The following is a 19,645-nucleotide window of genomic DNA, read 5'->3' as shown; positions in this document are numbered from 1 at the left end:
GGTGACAACCCCCAGAACCGCCATCCCTGAGAGAACTCCCTCTAGAGACACAATTTCAAGGGCATGTGTCTAAACAATGGGTAGGATTGCCCAGTGGACACAATCCTCTGGGCAGGCTTATGAGACACTGCCCCAAATGTCCTCCTTCTGTGCAGATTCACTGCTTCCTCTGCAGACTCACGGTGTTCACTGCTCCCCACTGCAGGCATTTACTCCCTTTATCTCTCATTTATGAGAGATATATAAATATACGGCAGGAAAATTACCCTTACCCAGAAGCTTAGGGGGAATGAATAAAGGAACCAAAGCACTTAGGCTTCCCTGGCATACCACCCATGAGCTCTGGGAGGGATTAGAAAGAATAATTAACTACTCTTAGAAGCCTCTTAGATCTACTTTCTTCTACTTTCTACAAATGAGGTTCTAACAAGTAGGGCCAAGTAGGAGCATACAATGTGGGGGAACTTAGGCATCGCTCTGTCTCCAAAATTAACAGGAAAAGTAGGTAGTGGGAAAGGTGCATGTGAAAGGAATTACGTTTTTAGAAGGTCCACTTATTTTTCCCCAAATACAATTACAATCTGCTCATTATAGACATTTTGGAAAATGAAGAAAAGTAGAAAGAATATAAAAATTTGTCTATGAAGATAAATGGGGGAAATTTCACTCTGGTGTCAGCAAAAGAAATAGTTGTATTTTTCTTTAGCAACTGTTTGGTTTTTATCCACATTGTAGATCTTGTATGTAATCATGTTTTTAGCTTTGCACAAGTTGCTGGAAAACTCTGCAATGTTCATTTGTGAAATAACTAATTGTTTTTGAACAATGTTTATTAAATGCCCACCATGTGCCAGGAACTCTGCTAGCCTTTGAGGATGCATGACTGAGCCAAACAGATGTGTGGTTGCCCATGCATACACACCATTTATGGGCAGTGTGACCCGATGGATGTTGACAGGCATTAATAGGACTCATGGAGTGTGTAGCTAGCACTGTTTGAGCACTTTGCATCTGTGTCAGGAAAATTTAATTTCTTCATTGTATAAATATTCTTCCAGATTTTTTCCCTTCTCCTCACTCCAAGGGGACTAGCCCGCACAATTGTACTTTCTCCTATGGGTGAGGTTGCCAGAGGACAGCTCTGCCCTCAGCTTCTGTGGAAGTCTCTTGGCATAATGTCTTGGGCGAGATTGTGACTGGGGTCCAAGAGGAAGAGGGGACGGAGGAGCGTGGGATTAGGAAGGAGGGTGGAATCTCAGAGCTAACAGCCTCTGAGACCTGAAGGGCAACAGAGGGGGCTGGCTGAAAGCATTGTGGACCTGTGAGTTTCTCCCTGGGGAGACTCAGCAGGGAAAGGCTGGTAGCAAACCAGGGAGGAAGACTCCAGGTACCTGTGTTCCTAGCAATAGCAAAGGCCATCAGACTCCCACTTGGGAAGAGAGTAACCCAGCCACCTGACTCAAGGGACCATGGAGACCTTGACAGTGGGCATCTGCTTGCTAACCAGGGTGAGTGATGACAGGGTGTCGCAGTGTTTCAGGATTCTTGAGACCCTTGGGCCTTTGTAGAACTCGTCTAAGCTGCTTAGGTCACACACTTAATCCGTTTTGTGCTGCTATGTATCTGAGACTGGGTAATTTATAAAGAACAGAAATTTCTCACGGTTCTGGAGGCTGGGAAGTCCAAGACCAAGGTGCTGGCAAGTTCATTGTCTGGTGAGGGTCTGGCCTCTGCTCCACTCTGGCACCTTGAATGTGGCATCCTCCAGGGGGTGTGCTGAGTCTTCACATGGCAGAGGAACACAGGCAAAGAGGAGCAAACTCTGTCAAGTCCTTTTATAAGAGCACCTAATTCCATTCACGAGGGCAGAGCTCTCATGACTCAGTTACTTTCCAAAGGCTGTGCCTCCCAATATCGTTGCCCTGAGGTCACCTGAATTTTAGAGGGGACGCATTCAAACCATAGCACACACTAGTCTTAAGTTCTCTTTGCAACCCAACAGTAGCCAATATTAGCTCACTCCCATCAAATGTTGTCCCACAGCACTAAACTAGCACGTTTTAGCAAGCAGAAAACATACTCTTCCTGCTACTGGCCCTTATATACTCAGAGAGTTCCAGCTCTGTCCTCCTAGGTGCTTCGACCACTACCTGCTATGCAAGATTCACTCAATACAGATTTAATATTATACCATGAGCAGGATTTTTGTCCATTTATAGGAACAAAAGCAACTGGATTTTTCCAGACCAATAGCTCAAGCAACCGGAATTTTCCAGACCCTAGCTCAGCAAGGGATTGTTCATAGATCAAGTCTCTGTGCCATACCTACATGTCCAAGTTGAAGGTCTTTGCTAGATTCTTATACTCAGTGTATGCAAAGATGACGAATATCTCTCGATTATTCCAATTAGTCTTCATAGTTGACCAGTGAGGGCCTATTTCTAGCATCTTCAGGTGGACTAACACACCATTACTATTATCAATTGTATTAGTTTCCTTTGACTGACATAAGAAATTTCCATAAACTTGGTGGCTTAAAACAACAGAAATGTATCCTCTTTCAGCTCTGGAGGCCACAAGTTCAAGATTAAAGTATCAGCAGAGCTGTGTTCCCTCCAGAGGCTTTAGGGAAGAATTTGTTCCCTGACTCTTCTAGCTTTTGGTGGCTCCAGGCATTCCTTGGCTTGCAGCTGCATTGCTCTAACCTCCGCCTGTCTTGACGTTGCCTCTTCCTCTTCGGTAGATGTAATCTGCCACTGCAGAAGAATCTACCACTCTTTCTCATAAGGACATTTATCATTAGACTTAGGGTCTACCTGGCTAATGTCAGATAATCTCTTTATCTGAAGATCCTTCATTACATCTGCAAAGAGTCTGTTTCCAAATAAGGTAACACTCATGTTCACATTGATAAATAAGACCCCCTAAAAAGATGTATCCACATCCTAATCCCTGGAATCTCATTTATCAATGTGAATATGAGTGTTGCCCTTACCTGTTGACATAGCATCTGTGTGTGTATTAGTATGTTCTTGCACTGCTATAAAGAAATACCCGAGACGGGGTAATTTATAACAAAAAGAGGTTTGATTGGCGGACGGTTCTGCGGGCTGTACAGGAAACATGGTGGCATCTGCTTGGCTTCTGGGGAGGCCTCAGGAAACTTAGAATCATGGCAGAGGCAAAGGGGGAGCAAGGCATCTCACATGGTGGGAGCAGGAGCAAGAGAGAGGCGGGGAAAGTGCTACACGTTTTTAAACAACCAGATCTCGTGATAACTCATTCACTATCATGAGAACAGCATCAAAGGGATGTTGCTAACCCATTCATGATGGACAATCGTTACGATCTGGCCACCTCCCACCAGGCTCCACCTCCAACATTGGGGATTACAATTCGACATATCAATGTGGTAGAGTGCCTTGTCCTCAATTCTTCACCCCTCCCTGTTTCCCATTGCCATGTGGGTTTGCAGTTCCTCCTCCTAGAGGCAGAATATTGCCTCATCGCATTGAGATGGGGGTTGGCCACATAACTTGCTTTGACCATTGGATGTTATTAGATATGATGTGAGCAAAAGCTTAACATGTGCTTCAGAATTGAGCCCGTGCTCTTGTGCTTCAACTATTGCCATGAAAAGAACACAATCCAGCTAGTCCACAGCTCCAACGTGGGTTAGAGAGATGTGGAGATGGCATGGATTCAGCCTGCAGTTTGAAATCTAGCCCAGCTAAGCCTAACCTAGATCAGTCAATTGATGGCTAACCTACTGGTACCTAAGTAAGACTCATTGGTTGTTGTTTTAGGCCATGCCACCCTATTTTGGAATGGCATATTGCAGCAATGGCTGACTGATACATCCTGCCTCTGTACTTGTCATAGCCATCTCCCTCCATCCACATCCCCACTGTTACTGCTACATTACTATTTAGGGGTACCAGCAACACTAGCAGGACTTAGAGCCCTAGGTGCTAAGGTCACTCCTTGCTATGAGACTTGGTTCCTGAGGGGCATGCCCGGGCCTTGGGAGAGAGGGAGATGGGTCCTCTTCCTATCTTGCCCCTTGCTGCAACTGCTCACTCCTGAAATCTTCCCAGGGGAGACCTAGCATCTGCATATAGCCAGTTTTCTGAAGATGAGCCTGCAGATCTAGCCACCCCCTCGCCCCATCTGTAGGTTTGGCATCTCCCCAGCTGGTTATAGACATGGATATTGGCGACTTGAATTGAACCAGCCAACTTAAATTGACTTCCATCTTTTCTACCTCTCTAACTGCCCACACCCAGACCTTTGCTTCTAGCAATCTTGAAGGGAGTGGTATCATGGCAGAGAAACTTTTTGGAGACACAAAAGGGGATAGCCAATCTAAATTCCTGGGACTTCAGTAATTAGCAGCCAGCCAGGGTGGCCACCAGTGTTTTTCTCTGAGTGGTAGGATTATGGAAGTTTTAAAAACAGTTCTTTGTTCTGTGAATTTTCTAAGTCCTCCAAATTGGATATTTTTCTTGAATCTGAGAAACAATAAATGTCAATAAAACCAATGAAACAGCCCCACTGCTTTGAGTGAAGCCCCGAGGGCTGGGACGAATTGGGAGGCAGGCGTGGCTGTGACAGTAGATGAAACCATAGTCAGGGGAGTCAGCACCCAGTGCCTTTTGCAGCAGCAGCCCACCACTCTGGAGTTCACCCTCATCACTTGGTGCTGGCCTCCCCTGATGGTCAGGGCTTCTAACCTTAGCTGGGCAGCTTGCAAAGAAGGTATGGGGGAGACCTGAGGACTCAGCGAGGGAGTAGGACCAAATCAGACTAAATGCATCAGCACCGTAGGGGTTCCTTGCTCTGTGTGGTAAATGGATTTCTGAAAAATCCTGGGAATTACAATTCCAAATCTAAAACCATTTTACATGTGCCTGGGGAGTTTCCTGAATAAAAGGTTCCTATTGTGAAGCCTTAAGTTAAGTGAATAATCCCTCTCCATTTTCTCTTTGGCATAAATCTGGATTTTCACTTAGAGTGTTTTGGGTTTCCATGAAAAGGCAGATGATAGGAGTTCTGGAAAAGTATATCCTGCAACTTCTGCTTAGGGTTTATGGCCAGTGGCATCATCTCTAGTTGGATTATGGCCCCTGTTTAAGTCCCAGTCCTGGACCTAATATGCTATGTCCTTCGCATGTCCTGCCTGGGATGCTCTCCCCCTAGAAATGTCTATGGCTTCCTCCCCTCTCATCCTTAAGGCTTGTGGTCAAATGCCACTCATCTTCTTAGTGAAACCTTGCACATCATTGTATTTAAAATTGTAATTCTCCAGTACCCTCTTGCCCTTTTGCCTGTTTAATTTTCCCCATGGTACTTATTAATACTCGTTGTACTGTAGGCACACCTGGGTACTGTGATTCATTTGATTGCACTTTACAGATATTGTGTTTATTTATTATTATTATTACTATTTATTTATTTTTTTTGAGACAGAGTCTTTCTCTGTCGCCCGGGCTGGAGTGCAGTGGCATGATCTTGGCTCACTGCAAGCTCCGGCTCCTAGGTTTAAGTCATTCTCCTGCCTCAGCCTCCCGAGTAGCTGGGACTACAGGCACCCGCCACCACGCCCGGCTAATTTTTTGTATTTTTAGTAGAGATGGGGTTTCACAGTGTTAGCCAGGATGGTCTTGATCTCCTGACCTCGTGAGCCGCCCGCCTCTGCCTCCCAAAGTGCTGGGATTACAGGTGTGAGCCACCAGGCCGGGCCAAATATTGTGTTTATTACACACTGAAGGTTCATGGCAACTCTGAGTGGAGCAAGTCTATCAGCACCTTTTTTCCAACAGCATTTGCTCACGTTGTGGCTCTGTATCGTATTTTGGTAATTCTCACATTTCAAACTTTATCATTATTATATCTGTTGTGGTGATCTGTGATCAGTGATCTTTGATGTTACTGTTGTAATTGTTTTGGGTCACGTGAACTGTGCTCATATTAAGATGATGAACTTAACCCGTAAATGTCATGTGTGTTCTGACTGCTCCACTAATTGGCCATTCTACCATCTCTCTCTCTCTCTCTCCCCTTGGGCCTTCCTATTTCCTGAGAAACAACAATATTAAAATTGACCAATCAACAAGTCTACAATATTCTCTAAGTATCCAGGTGACAGGCAGAGTCACACAACTTTCACTGTAAATCAAAAGGTAGAAATGATTAGTCTTAGGGAAGAAGGCATGTAGAAAGACAAGACTGGCTGAAAGCTAGGTCTTTTGTGCCCCTTAGCCAAGTTGTGAATGCAAAGGAAAAGTTATTGAAGGAAATTAAAAGTGCTACTCCAATGAACACATGAATAATAATAAGAAAGCAAAACAGCTCCATTGGTGATATGGAGAAAGTTTGAGTGGTCTGGTTAGAAGATCAAACCAGCCACAACATTCCCTTAAGCCAAAGCCTAATCCAGAGCAAAACCATAATTCTCTCCAATTCTATCAAGGCTGAGAGAGGTGAGGAAGCTGCATAAGAAAAGTTGGAAGATAACAGAGGTTGGTTCATGAGGTTTAAGGGAAGAAACCATCTCCATAACATAAAAGTGCAAGGTGAAGGAGCAAGTGCTGATGGAGAAGCTGCAGTAAGTTATCTAGAAGACCTAAGACAAATAATGAAGGTGGCTATACTAAGCAAAAAATTTTCAGTGTAGTCAGAACAACCTTGTGTTGGGAGAAGATGCCATCTAGGACTTACATAACTAGAAAGGAGAAGTCAATGTCTGGCTTCAAAGCTTCAAAGGACAGGCCCACGCTCTTGTTAGGGGTTAATGCAGCTGGTGACTTTAAGTTGAATCTGGTGCTCATTTACCATTCCAAAAATCCTAGGGCTTTTAAGAATTATGCTAAATCTTTGACCCATCTTGAGTTGATTTTTGTGTAAAGTGAGAGACGAGGATCCAGTTTCATTCTTCTGCTTGTGGCTTGCCAATTGTCCTAGCACCATTTGTTGAATAGGGTGCCCTTTTCCCACTTTTAAGTTTTTGTTTGCTTTGTTGAAGATCAGTTGACTGTGAGTATTTGGCTTTATTTCTAGGTTCTCTATTCTGTTCCATTGGTCTATGGGCCTATTTTTATACCAGTACCATGCTGTTTTGGTGACTATGGGCTTATAGTAGAGTTTGAAGTTGGGTAATGTAATGCCTCTAGGCTTGTTCTTTTTCCTTAGTCTTGCTTTGGCTATGCAGGCTCTTTTCTGGTTCCATATTATTTTTAAGATTGTTTAAGATTGTTTAAGATTGTTTTGTCTAGTTCTGTGAAGAATGATGGTGATATTTTGATAGGGATTGCATTGAATTTATAGATTGCTTTTGGCAGTATGGTCACTTTCGCAATATTGATTCCACCCATCCATGAGCATGGGACGTTTCCATTTGTTTGTGTCATCTATGATTTCTTTCAGCAGTATTTTGTAGTTTTCTCTGTAGAGGTCTTTCACCTCCTTTGTTAGGTATATTCTTATATATATGTATATATATATATTTGCAGCTGTTGTAAGCGGGACTGAGTTCTTGATTTCATTCTCAGCTTAGTTGCTGTTGGTGTATAGCAGGGCTACTGATTTGTGTACATTAATCTTGTATTCTGAAACTTTGCTAAATTCATTTACCAGTTCTGGGAGCTTTTTGGATGCGTCTTTAGGGTTTTCTAGGTATATGATCATATATCATCAGCAAACAGCAACAGTTTGACTTCCTCTTTACTGACGTGGATGCCCTTGGTTTATTTCCCTTGTCTGATTGCTCTTCCAGTACTATGTTGAATAGAAGTGGTGAAAGTGGGCATCCTTGTCTTGTTCCAGTTCTCAGGGGGAATGCTTTCAACTTTTTCTGTTCAGTGTAATGTTGGCTGTGGGTTTGTCATAGATGGCTTTTCATCACCTTGAGATATGTCCCTTCTATGCCAATTTTGTTGAGGGTTTCAATCATAAAGGGATGTGGGATTTTGTCAAAAAAAAAAAAAAAAGAGAGAGAATTATGTTAAATCAAATCTGCCTGTGCTCTATAAAGGGAACAACAAAACCTGGATGACAGCACATCTGTTTACAGTGTGGCTTAGCAAACATTTTAAGCCCACTGTTGAGACCTACTGTTCAGAAAAAGAGTCCTTTCAAAATATTACTGCTCATTGACAACACATCTAGTGATCCAAGAACTCTGACGAAGATGTATGTGGAGATTAATGTAATTTTCATGCCTATTAACACAATACCCATTCTGCAGCACATGGATCAAGGAATAATTTTGATTTTCAAGTTTTATTATTTAAGAAATACAATTCATAAGGCTATAGCTGCCATAGAAAGTGATTCTTCTGATGGATTTGGGTGAAGTATATTAAAAACCTTCTGGAAAGGATTCACCATTCTAGATGCCATTAAGAGTATTCATGATTCATGGGAGGAGGTCAAAATATCAACATTAACAGGAGTTTGGAAGAAGTTCATTCCAACCTTCATAGATGACGTTGAGGGGCTCAAGACTTCAGTGAAAGAAGTAACTGAAGATGTGGTGGAAACAGCAAGAGATTTAGCATTAGAAGTGGAGTCTAAAGATGTGACTAACTGGTTGCATTCTCATGATAAAACTCTAACAGATGAGGAGTTGCAAAAGCAAAGAAGGTGATTTCTTGAGATTGAATCCACTCCTGGTGATGATTCTATGAATATTGTTGAAATGAATACAAGGGATCTAGAATGTTAAATATTCTAATTGATATACTTAGTTGATAAAGCAGTAACAGGATTTGAGAGGACTGACTCCAATTTTGAAAGAAGTTCTACTATAAGTAAAATGCTATCAAACAGTATTCCATGCTACAGAGAAATCTTCTGTGAAAGGAAGAGTCAATCGATGTGGCAAACTTTGTTGTATTATTTTCAGAAATTGCCACAGCTACCCCTGCCTTCAGCAGCCACCACCCCGATCAGTCAAGGTCCTTTACCGCAAAAGGATTACAACTCACTGGAGGCTCAGGTGATTGTTAACATTTTTAGCAATAAAGTATTTTTTGGTTGGGCATGGTGGTAATTCCAGCACTTTGGGAGGCTGAGGCAGGCAGATTGCTTGACGCCAGTAGTTTGAGACCAGCCTGACCAACATGGCTAAATCTCCGTCTCTACTAAAAAACACAAAAATTAGCTGAGCACGGTGGTGGGTGCCTATAATCCCAGCTACTCAGGAAGCTGAGGCAAAAGAATGACTTGAACCTGGTAGGTGGAGGTTATAGTGAGCCAAGATCATGCCACTGCACTCCAGCCTGGGCGACAGAGTAAGACTCTATCTCAAAATAAATAAATAAATACATTTTAAATTAAGGTATGCACATTGTATTTTTATACATAATACTATTGCATACTTAATAGGCTACAGGATAGTATAAACATAACTTTTATATGCACTGGGAAACCAAAAAATTCATGGGACTTACTTTATTATGATATTTGCTTTATTGCAATAGTCTACAACTGAACCTGCAATATCTGTGAGGTAGGCCTGTATATGTTTTCCTGATTTTTCTTACTGTCTGTGTCTCTCACTGGACTGAAGACTCCATGGGGCCAGGATTTTGGTTTACTTTGATCACTGCTATATCCCTGGTGTCTTCAATAGTGTCTGGCACAGAGTCTGTGCCCCACTAAATATCCGCCAAATGAATTAAATGTATGACCTGGGTATGTGAATTTTTTTATGTGCATAAAATATAAATGAGTGAAATGGGCAACTGCCCCCTGGCCTGAGGGTTGGGGGAACGGTGGGTGTTGGTGGAGCTGGGTGACCTGCAGAGAGCAGCTCTCCTTTGTCTGATGGGGCAGACACTCCTCAGCCCTGGCCAACTCTTGTCACAGGGAATCTGGGCTGTATTGTCAGATTGTAAAGTATTTTTTTTAAAGAAAAGCTAGAAAATAAAATTTAAATAAAGTAAAATCACCTGATTTTGTTTCGTTTTGTTTTGGAAATGGAGTTTCACTCTTGTTGCCCAGGCTGGAGTGCAGTGGCACAGTCTCAGCTCACTGCAACCTCTGCCTCTCAGGTTCAAGTGATTCTCCTGTCTCAGCCTCCCAAGTAGCTGGGATTACAGGTGCCCGCCACAACGCCCGGCTAATTTTTTTGTATTTTTAGTCAAGATGGGGTTTCACCATGTTGGCCAGGCTGGTCTTGAACTTCTGACCTTAGGTGATCCACCCGCCTTGGCCTCCCAAAGTGCTGGAATTACAGGCGTTAGCCACGGTGCCTGGCCAAATCACCTGATTTTTAAATATTAGTAACCAAGTCATATTTTCACCAAGACCTTGTGTAGGTCAGACAAAAACATCTGTGAGTCAGATGACAGGTGGGTACCCAGGATGAGACCTCTGCGGTAGATATTCCACCTTGAAAATTCTCTTCTGTCCTATTCTAGCCTATTCTAAAATTCTATACTTCCATTAAATTGTTTCCATATGTCCCACTATAGTGGGAAGAATATTGACTAATCAAACATAAATCAAAGTATGTCTTAAACGGTAAAGATGGGGCCAACTTATTTGTCTCCCGGAACTGACAGGGGTAAGTTTGCTCCCTAGAAAACCCAGCTGCCTCTTTAATAGCACACAGAAAACTGACGCGCAATGTGGACAGATTGGTTGAAGGAGCGAGGTGACGGGACTCCTGTCACATTATTTATCAGGCTTATAGAATGTAGAAGATTTCCTCCGTGCAAGATAGCAACTCCACTGGGCCCTAGCTCTGTTCTTATTGGGTGGCTTGCAGAAAAATAATCCCTTCTTTTCTACTCTGTCACTCCAAATTTCATTTTGTGCAGTGCATTTTATTCTCACATCATGGTTTCTGCTGCTTGGCTGCTATTAACAATCCTTAATGCATGTATTTGATAACTTGTGAAATGTCCCAGCAAGTCCACTGGGATCTGTAAAGGACTGTGATGAAACTATGGCTGAAACAAACAGGAAAATGTCCAACAAATGGAATTGCTCTGATGACCTCCAATCCCAGGGCCACCGTGATGAATGACGCTCTTTTGCCAATTACATGGGCTGTAATTGGACCCCTTCCTGCTGCGGGACAAGTTATTTTATGACTGTAATATGGTGTATGATATGGAAATATGGGCCTTGGGATGCATCGGGAACTGTAAGTTCCTGGACAGGGTCAGACAATAAGAGGTGAGAGAGAGGAGCCAGGAAATGCTGGTATGCACTAACGCAGAAGTAAAAAGAGTGCTGGGGAAAAGAGGGGTAAGAGGCAAGAAAGCAGTCATCATGGCCGGTGGCAAGAATCACTATGGAGGAGCACAAAGAACTCTGGCTGGAGACTCACAAGACCTTGGTTGAAATATCAGCTCCATTTTTTTTTATTTTTTAAATTATTATTATCAGCTACGTGTGACTATGGGCAAGTTCCTAAATCTGAGACTCAGTTCCATCATCTATAACATGGAACTAGTAAAGCCTTTCCTCCCAGGGTTGACATGAAAAGCCAATGAACCAATGGATGTGTGATGCCAGGTGCAGCCTAGAGCTGCAGCCCAGACCCTGGGCCTCACAATCTCCAGGTATAAAATGGTAACTGGGATTAAGCCAGACCAAGGGTGTAAACTCAAACGCTGACAGGCTTGAGACAGACAACCTTAAGGAGCCAGAGAGAAAACTGCTGCACGCTGATGACCACCTCAGTCTGACTGGAGCCTGTTAGCCCTGCTGCGTGCTCTTCAGCACTTTCAAGAGAAGCCTCAACCCTGATCTCAAGGTGAGGCCCTCCTGACTCATAAATGTGGGCACCTAACTCCCACTCCCTGTTAAAAATACATTGCCTGGGCCACCAGTGTGTGACAGGCCATACAAAACTCAGATCATTCCAGCCCATGCACCACCATTTTGCAACCTCTAAACAGAGGATTTAGAAGGGTTGTAGAAGGATTTTTTATCAAGGCCTGGGTAAATAACTCTGGGTTCAGATGACCATAGGGAATGTAATTTTGACTCAGAACCCAAGCTGTGCCTGGAACTCAACAGAAAAGTCAGAAAACTTTGGTGACCCAAATCTGGGATTCAGAAAACGTCCATTCTTTGTAGAATATGGGGAGAACCAAAAAAGCCAGGTATACATCGAATAAGTGGTTTTTCTACCCCCAACCAATTGCATCAGAATCTCTTGTGGTGATGCTGGGGTATTGGTATTTTTAAAGGCTCCCCAGGCCAGGCGCAGTGGCTCATGCCTGTAATCCTAGCACTTTGGGAGGCCAAGGCGGGTGGATTACCTGAGGTCAGGAGTTCGAGACCAGCCTGGCCAACATGGTAAAACCCCATCTCTATTAAAAAAGTACAAAAAAAAAAAAAAATTAGTTGGGTGTGGTGGTGGGCACCTGTAATCCCAGCCACTCAGGAGGCTGAGGCAGGAGAATCACTTGAACCCAGGAGGCGGTGGTTGCAGTAAGCTGAGATCGCGCCATCACACTCCAACCTGAGTGACAGAGTGAGACTCCATTTCAAAAAATAAAAGCCTCCCCAAAAGTTCCTTGAGAGACTGAATGATGCAGCCATGATTGTGACAACCATGATAACATTTTGAAAAGGTAATCTGGGCTTACATGGAATAATAATTCTAATTTATCTTGAAATACATATTCTGTGAAATAAACAAGGAAATTCGTTCTCCAAGAACTTTTTATTTTGTTTTGTAGTCTCATCCCTCAAATTGCAGAATAATAAAAATACCTGCCCTCCCCACCTAACTCATCAACATCTTCACCTGTATAAACAAATTAACACATGTGTACCTATGAGATCAGTATGTACAACAGAAAGTTTTGTTGCTGTTGCTGCTAGAGAATTGCATTTACGATGGCTATCAATTTTTAACTATGGAGAGTTGCAAGTACGTTGATTGGTAAATTAAACTTGGCCACACATTATTTGAAGCTCCTTTCCTGAAGGGCTGGAGGCCGTTTCCACACTCCTGGAAGTTGGGCTGGGCTCGTGACTTGCTTTGACCAATAGAGTGTGATGAAAGTGATCTGTGACTTCAGAGCTCAGGCTTCAAGGGACTTTGCAGCCTCCATTCTCGTGTTCTTGGAACCCAGCTGCCATGTGTTGAAGCTGCACTATCTTGCTGGAGTGGCCAGAGAGGAGAAGCAAGTTGCTCTCATGGACAGCCCAGCTGTCAGACTCATGAGCAGGGCTGTCTGGGACCGGCCAGTCACCAGCTGACTTGCCAACTGAGATCTGCCAACAGATTGCAAATGCAAAGTCGGCCTGACTGACACCATATGGGGAGGAGATGGGCTGTCTCAGCTGAGCCCAGTCCAAATTATTGACCCCCAAAATTGTGAGCAAATAAATAATAGTCATTTTAAACCACTCCATTTCAAGGGTGGTTTGTTACATAGCAAAAGATCGCTGATACACCTTGCCTGTCTTTTAGGCATTTCTTTAATCATGGGGAAACTTTCAGAAAGTTGAGCAAATACTCATTCATTACTTTCTGGGAGGCCCAGAAGTTAGTGCAATATTTCAAAAGGAATACTTACTGTTTGGATCTATTTATGCTTTGAATAATGGATAGGCATCTGAAGGAGGGAAGGGAGGTGCTGAGGTCTGGGGAGGATTTAGGAATCTCTGGATGGAATTGGATAGTGTTGGCTGAGTGTGGTGGCTCATGCCTGTAATCCCAGCACCTTGGGAGGCCAAGGTGGGAGGGTCCTTTGAGGCCAGGAGTTTAAGACCAGCCTGGGCAACATAGTGAGACCCTGTCTCTATAAATTTTTCTTTTAAAAATTGCTGGGTGTGGTGGCACATGCCTGTAGTTCCAGTGACTCGGAAGGCTGAGGTGGGAAGATTGCTTGAGCCCAGGAGTTCAAAGCTGCAGTGAGCCATGATCACACCACTTCACTCCAGTCTGGGTGATACAGAAAGACCCTGTCTCTTTTTTTTTTTTTTTTTAAAGGAAGAATTAGATAGTGCTGTTTAGTCCATTTGGATGACTATAATAAAATACCATCAGCTGAGTGGCTTATAAACAACAAAAATTTATTTCTGATAGTTCTGGAGGCCGGAATGGCCAAGATCAAGACACTAGTGGATGCTGTATCTGGTGAGGGTCAACTTTATGGTTCATAGATGGTGTCTTCTCACTGTGTCCTCATATGGCAGAAAGAGCAAGGGATCGCGCTAAGGCCTCTTCCAAGGGCACTAATCCCATTCACGAAGACTCTTCATGGCCTAATCTCCTCCTAAAGTTCCCATTTACTATTACCATCAATTTGGGAGTCAGGATTTCAATATATAAATTTTAAGGGTACTCAAACATTCAGACATTAGCAAGTAGGATGTTTTTAGCTATAAATAGCAAAATAAACAAGCAAAAGATTTTTGGAAAAAATATGGACACATCTTGCTTAAGAAGTTGGGAAGTAAGTGAATACAGGGTTAGTATAGTAGCTAAAGTTTCTGGGCTGCAACCCTTTTTTGGCCTTCCCCACCTATAGTGAGTCAATGTTTTTTCTCATGGTCTCAAGATGACAGTTGCAGCTCCAACTTGCCTTACAATGACATTCCACCTTCCTAAAGGGGAAAGTGGTGGGAAAGAAGGTTCTACTTCCATGTGGCTCTATTTATAAGAGAAGAAAATTTTTCTAGGAGTTTCTTAGTAGTCTTTTTCTCATGCTTCATTGACCAAAGTGAGATTACTTGGCCACCCTACTGCAAAGGAGGCTGGGAAAGTAGCCATGTGCTCTTTCCAGTCCCTGTTGTGAGAGATGGGCTCTGCCTTAAGCAAAAAAAGGGTAAAGATGGCTGTTAAAAAGCTACACACAGAGGCAGAGCTGGCCTTTGCCCTCTTCCAGAGGACAGGTGCAGAGAGGCATGAGTGCCTTAGGGTCCCAAGGTCGTGTGGTCAAGCCAGGGGTCTATTTGGGTTGCTTAACAAACATGATATACAGAACACATAAATATGTCCCCAAATTATCCAAGATCTTAGATCTGTGGAAAGTGACTTAAAAAGGCGAAATATTTCAATGTTCTGATGAGACATCAAGACAGATATTTCACAGCCATTTGCCTTTTGTATGAAGTGCTTATTCTGAAGTTACTCCAACCATAACACAGAAACTTTTTGCTGTTATAGTGAATAGACATTGCGCGTTTGCAGAACTGGCTGACTACATTAGCAGAATGGAAGGTGGTTGTGATGGTCTGAGTGGAAAATTCCCTTAATCCATTGTGTCTTGGTGGCGGGAAGTCAGAGAGAAAGGAGCTTTCTCTGTGGATGTTTTAGGAGGTTGAGTCAAAACCAAGATGGTGGCCAAAGTAATTTCTACACCTTAAAGGGTTAGAGAGGAACATAATTCTCTGCATCTTTCAAAGTAATGCCTGCTTCATGCTACCTGTTAATGGAGTTGAGAGCGGATTTGAAGCCTGAGGGAGGCAGGTAATTGTTGCATTCCTCATTTCGATCAGACCCGCTTTAGGCTACCAGGGTGGTAGTGGTCTCCCAGGCTGGCTTGAGACTCGGTCTTTTCAAACCAACTCTTCTAATTTGCTTCAGACTATTTCTCTGTTCTTTTAAAAAGTAAGTTGGTAAAGCTTCACAAATCACCTATTAAATTTGAGTTGTTTTGTTTTTTACCTAAGGTAATTTGTTGACTTTTTTCTTTCCTTCTCCTTGTTTTTGCAGGGTGGGGAGGTGTGGGGGTGGAGTCTCACTCTGTAGCCCAAGCTGGAGTGCAGTGGTGCGATCTTGCCTCACTGCAACCTCTGCCTCCCGGGTTCAAGCAATTCTCGTGCCTCAGCCTCCTGAGTAGCTGGGATCACAAGCACTAATCTTTTGGATTTACTTGACTCTTTGGACTCTTCTTGACTGCTTTGTATGTGACACTCAGTATCTGGAATTGTTCTAATGGTTTCCCCAGATAGCATGTAGCTAAGGATCCAAATGTCCAGTCCTGTGAGACATTAGCAGCTCACTGAAGTCTGACTGGGAGCTGAAACCTTAACTAGTTTGACCATGCAGTGGCCAATTCAATAGTTTGCTTTAAAAAAAAAAAATTCCTTCTTCTTAAAATTTAAGAGATATGGACTAGTTAGAAAGTAAAATATAAATAATTTATAATTGTTATCAGAGATAACTCTCCTTTCCATTTTGGTGAATATCCTAATCTTTGTGGGGGAAATAGTATATGTATATACTATACATATATATGCATAAATATTATATATGTATAATTTCCCCTCAAAAAATATATGGAAATTTATTATATATACAGTATTTAAAAATGGAATCACATTGAACATACTGTTCTATAATGAATTTTTTATTTCATTTTTTATTTAACGATATCTCATGAACTTTTCCCATGAACATTTTTTCTCGTGAATGTTTATTCCCTAACAAGATTTTTAAATTTATTATGCCATCATGTATTTAATTAATCTTTCATTTTTAGACATTTACATTGCTTTCACTTTTTCTATTATAAGCAATGCTATGATATAAATAGCCATGGGGCTAAATATTCAAATAATCATATTTTAGAGTACATTCTTTACAGTGGAGTCAATTGTTTGCTAATAAACTGCCTCCTGGTACTGACCCAGAAGTGCTATGGGGTGGCACGTGTAGGGTTGTGGCCAGGTGCCAGTGGTTTCGGGGCATTTGTATAGGGTATGCAATGGAGATGCTGGGCACAGGGAGACCACATGAACTCTTCCAATGAGGTCAGTTTGAGAAACTCAACACTTGACAAATAGGGGTTATGTATGTCTCTAAAGCAAATTCTGCCAAATTAATTTCTGTTCAGTGACACAGACCCACTTGGCCTTGGCTTTGGACTGCAGTGACCAGCAGAACAAAGTTATATGGGGTCAAGTATACATTCCCCTCCCCATCCCCAATAGTCTCAAATGCTTGGTTGAAGGAGAAAGAAGAAATTGTGATGGAGCAAGAGCTGGAAGATTTACCGCTCTAAAGATGACTGGGTGATATGGTTTGGCCCTGTGTCCCCACCCAAATCTCATCTTGAATTGTACTCCCATAATTCCCCCGTGTTGTGGGAGGGAGCCGGTAGCAGTTAATTGAACCATGGGGGCAGTTTCCCCCATACTGTTCTTATGGTAGTGAATAGTCTCACGAGATCTAATGGTTTGATATGAGGAAACACACTTCGCTTGGTTCTCATTCTCTTCTCTTGTCTGCCACCATGTGAGACGTTCGTTTCACCTTCCACCATGATTGTCAGGTCTCCCCAGCCATGTGGAACTGTGAGTCCAATTAAACCTCTTTCTTTTGTAAATTGCCCAGTCTCAGGTATGTCTTTATCAGCAGCGTGAAAACAGACTAATACACTGGGTCACATTTTTGCTTACAAGTCTGGCCTCTGTTTTGTGATTTCAGGATTATAATCTAGGATCCATGAATTTAAGAAGTCAGTAACTGATAAAATAAAATAGAAACTCAGCCAAGGTGGTGGTGAATTCTGGTCCTAATTATTACTTTGCTGAAATGTTTATCTTTTGTACCTTCCCAACTTTAACCACTGTTTGCTTTTTTGTGCCCCTTTCTCTGTCATATGTTCTAATATAATATATAATTTTGCTGGATAAACACTAGGGGCATTTGATAGAAATGGATAAAATTAAGTTAATAATTAGCCTAGTTCTCTGACTACAAGTATGGGTGTGGGAGTTAATAGTAACTTTTAAATTTCTCTTTATACTTTTTCAAATCATATATATGTATTTGAAATGTGCACTCCCTCCACCCCTCCTTCTCCTTTTTTTTTTTTTTTTTTTTTTTGAGCTCTCAGGAGGATTTAAGGTGATGTGAGGTAATGACAGGCTTGAAAACTCCCAAACCAAACCGGCCTGCTGTGGGTCCCACTTTGCTGTCTTCTGGTTGGAGGGTCTTGGGTTAGTTATTTAATTCCTCTAATCTTCAGCTTCTTTATCTTAAAATAAGTATTTCATTAGTTTCTTTAATATGTGAAACGGACTCTGGTTAATTTAAGCAAGAACAAGATTTACAGGAATGATACTGGGAGCTCATGAAATGGAAGAAAGAGCTGAAGAATGGAATCTTTGTAAGGGCTGAGTCAGGGATTCTATCCAGGGAGAGCAGACTACAAATGCCCTAGGCCCTGACCTGTCTCCAGCCCCTGGAGGAGGAACCTCATTGGCTGGCATTGAGTCAGCACATCCTCCTCTGTCCTCTCCTCTCCCTAGAGGGGTGTTAGTGGGCAGTTTGATTGGCAGTTCCACTAGAGTCACATGAAATACAGAAAGGACACTTACTTAACACCAAGGAGACTATTATCAGAGGAAGGCATATACGAAACTCAGAATAACACCTCAGAGCTCTTAGGAAGATCTGGATACTACACCTAAGGTACCTCAACAAACAACAGCTATTGTGGTCATTATTTCTATCAGAAGTTAAGCCCAAGGTTACCCATTAGGTTAGTATGAGAGTAAGAAGAGAAATGAAGTGTTTTTTTTTTTTTTTTTCTTTTGAGGTCAGTGCATTCTCTTCACACAACATTTTACTAAGAAGTAGATTGTGCCCCTTCTCAGGCAGACTGAATCAGAATCTCTTTGGAGAGGGTCCCGGGACTCCCCCTCTTTAACAAGGAACCCAGGCGAACTTTGTGCACACTAGTTTTGAGACCCAGAGCCGTTACTGAGTAGGTGGGAGAATTTGACTACCTGCTGAGATAGCATTTTCAAAGGTGAGATTTTTCTCTACCACTGTAGTTACAGAGAGCCTGTGTTTTGCTTGAAGGAGTAAAACAACCTAATCAGACAGATTGGTCTATAAGCTGTGACTCACAACACTGGCTGCACATGAGAATCACCTGGGGGGCATTGACCACATACTGGTACCTGGGATCCATCATGAAGAGCCCCAGTGTGACTGTTTCCCACCAGCAACCAGATGTTTTCAATGTGCTCCCAGGGTGGGAACTATGGAGAGACGCTTTTCAAGCCAGTCGGGAAGCCCAGTGGCCTTGCCCTTCTGGGAAATGACTAAGGATGCTGTGGTTTCAAAGCATGTGCACGTCAATGACCTTGTTTGATCCTAGGGCAGATGGGGGCATGTAGTGATCTCCTGCTCCTGATTTTACAGATGCAGAAACTGACTGCTCCGAAAGATTCATTGACTGCAGAGCCGAGAAAAGACAGTGTGAGAACCGTTCTTCCAGCCTGAGGCTCATATTTCCGTCCTCTTCCCTCTCAGAGACTGGGGGAGCATCCATATTTTCCAAACTTTCTTTCCATTACAGGTTCAAGGAAACCTAAACATGAGCCCCTACACCCCTCACCAGAGAGCTTATGTGAGAATTCTTAGTCTTCAGGGCCTTCAGCCACTTTCTGGGAGGTCTTCTAAGTCATTTCTGTCCCTCATGCGTTGATTTAGCCACCAGTGTCCTGAGTGTTGTGCCTTCCGGGAATAAAGGGAGTGAGGGCAGCAAGTGTAACGACACTGTCCCTGCCAGCATCCTGCCGGCTGGGCTCATCTTCTGAAGGAACATTCCCGAAGGAGCTGTGAACTCTGCTGCAAACGGAGCCTGCCTTAGAGTTCTCTTCCTTCCACGCAACATCAGACCAAGCGCTAAGCACAGTCAATATTCCA

General features: G+C 42.8%; 1 protein-coding gene and 1 pseudogene across 1 annotated transcript in view; one reads left to right on the top strand and one right to left on the bottom strand.

Moving 5' to 3' along the window:
* Positions 1-19,645, bottom strand: part of DARS1 (aspartyl-tRNA synthetase 1) — a 1,211,452-nt gene that overhangs the window by 441,137 nt on the left and 750,670 nt on the right. The gene's annotated exons all lie outside the window — the stretch shown is intronic.
* Positions 1,470-19,424, top strand: LOC126932345 (tigger transposable element-derived protein 1-like; annotated as a pseudogene).

Source organism: Macaca thibetana, chromosome 12 (genome assembly GCF_024542745.1).
Source record: "Macaca thibetana thibetana isolate TM-01 chromosome 12, ASM2454274v1, whole genome shotgun sequence".
Taxonomy (NCBI): Eukaryota; Metazoa; Chordata; class Mammalia; order Primates; family Cercopithecidae; genus Macaca; species Macaca thibetana.
This window is presented reverse-complemented; position numbering and strand designations above follow the sequence as displayed.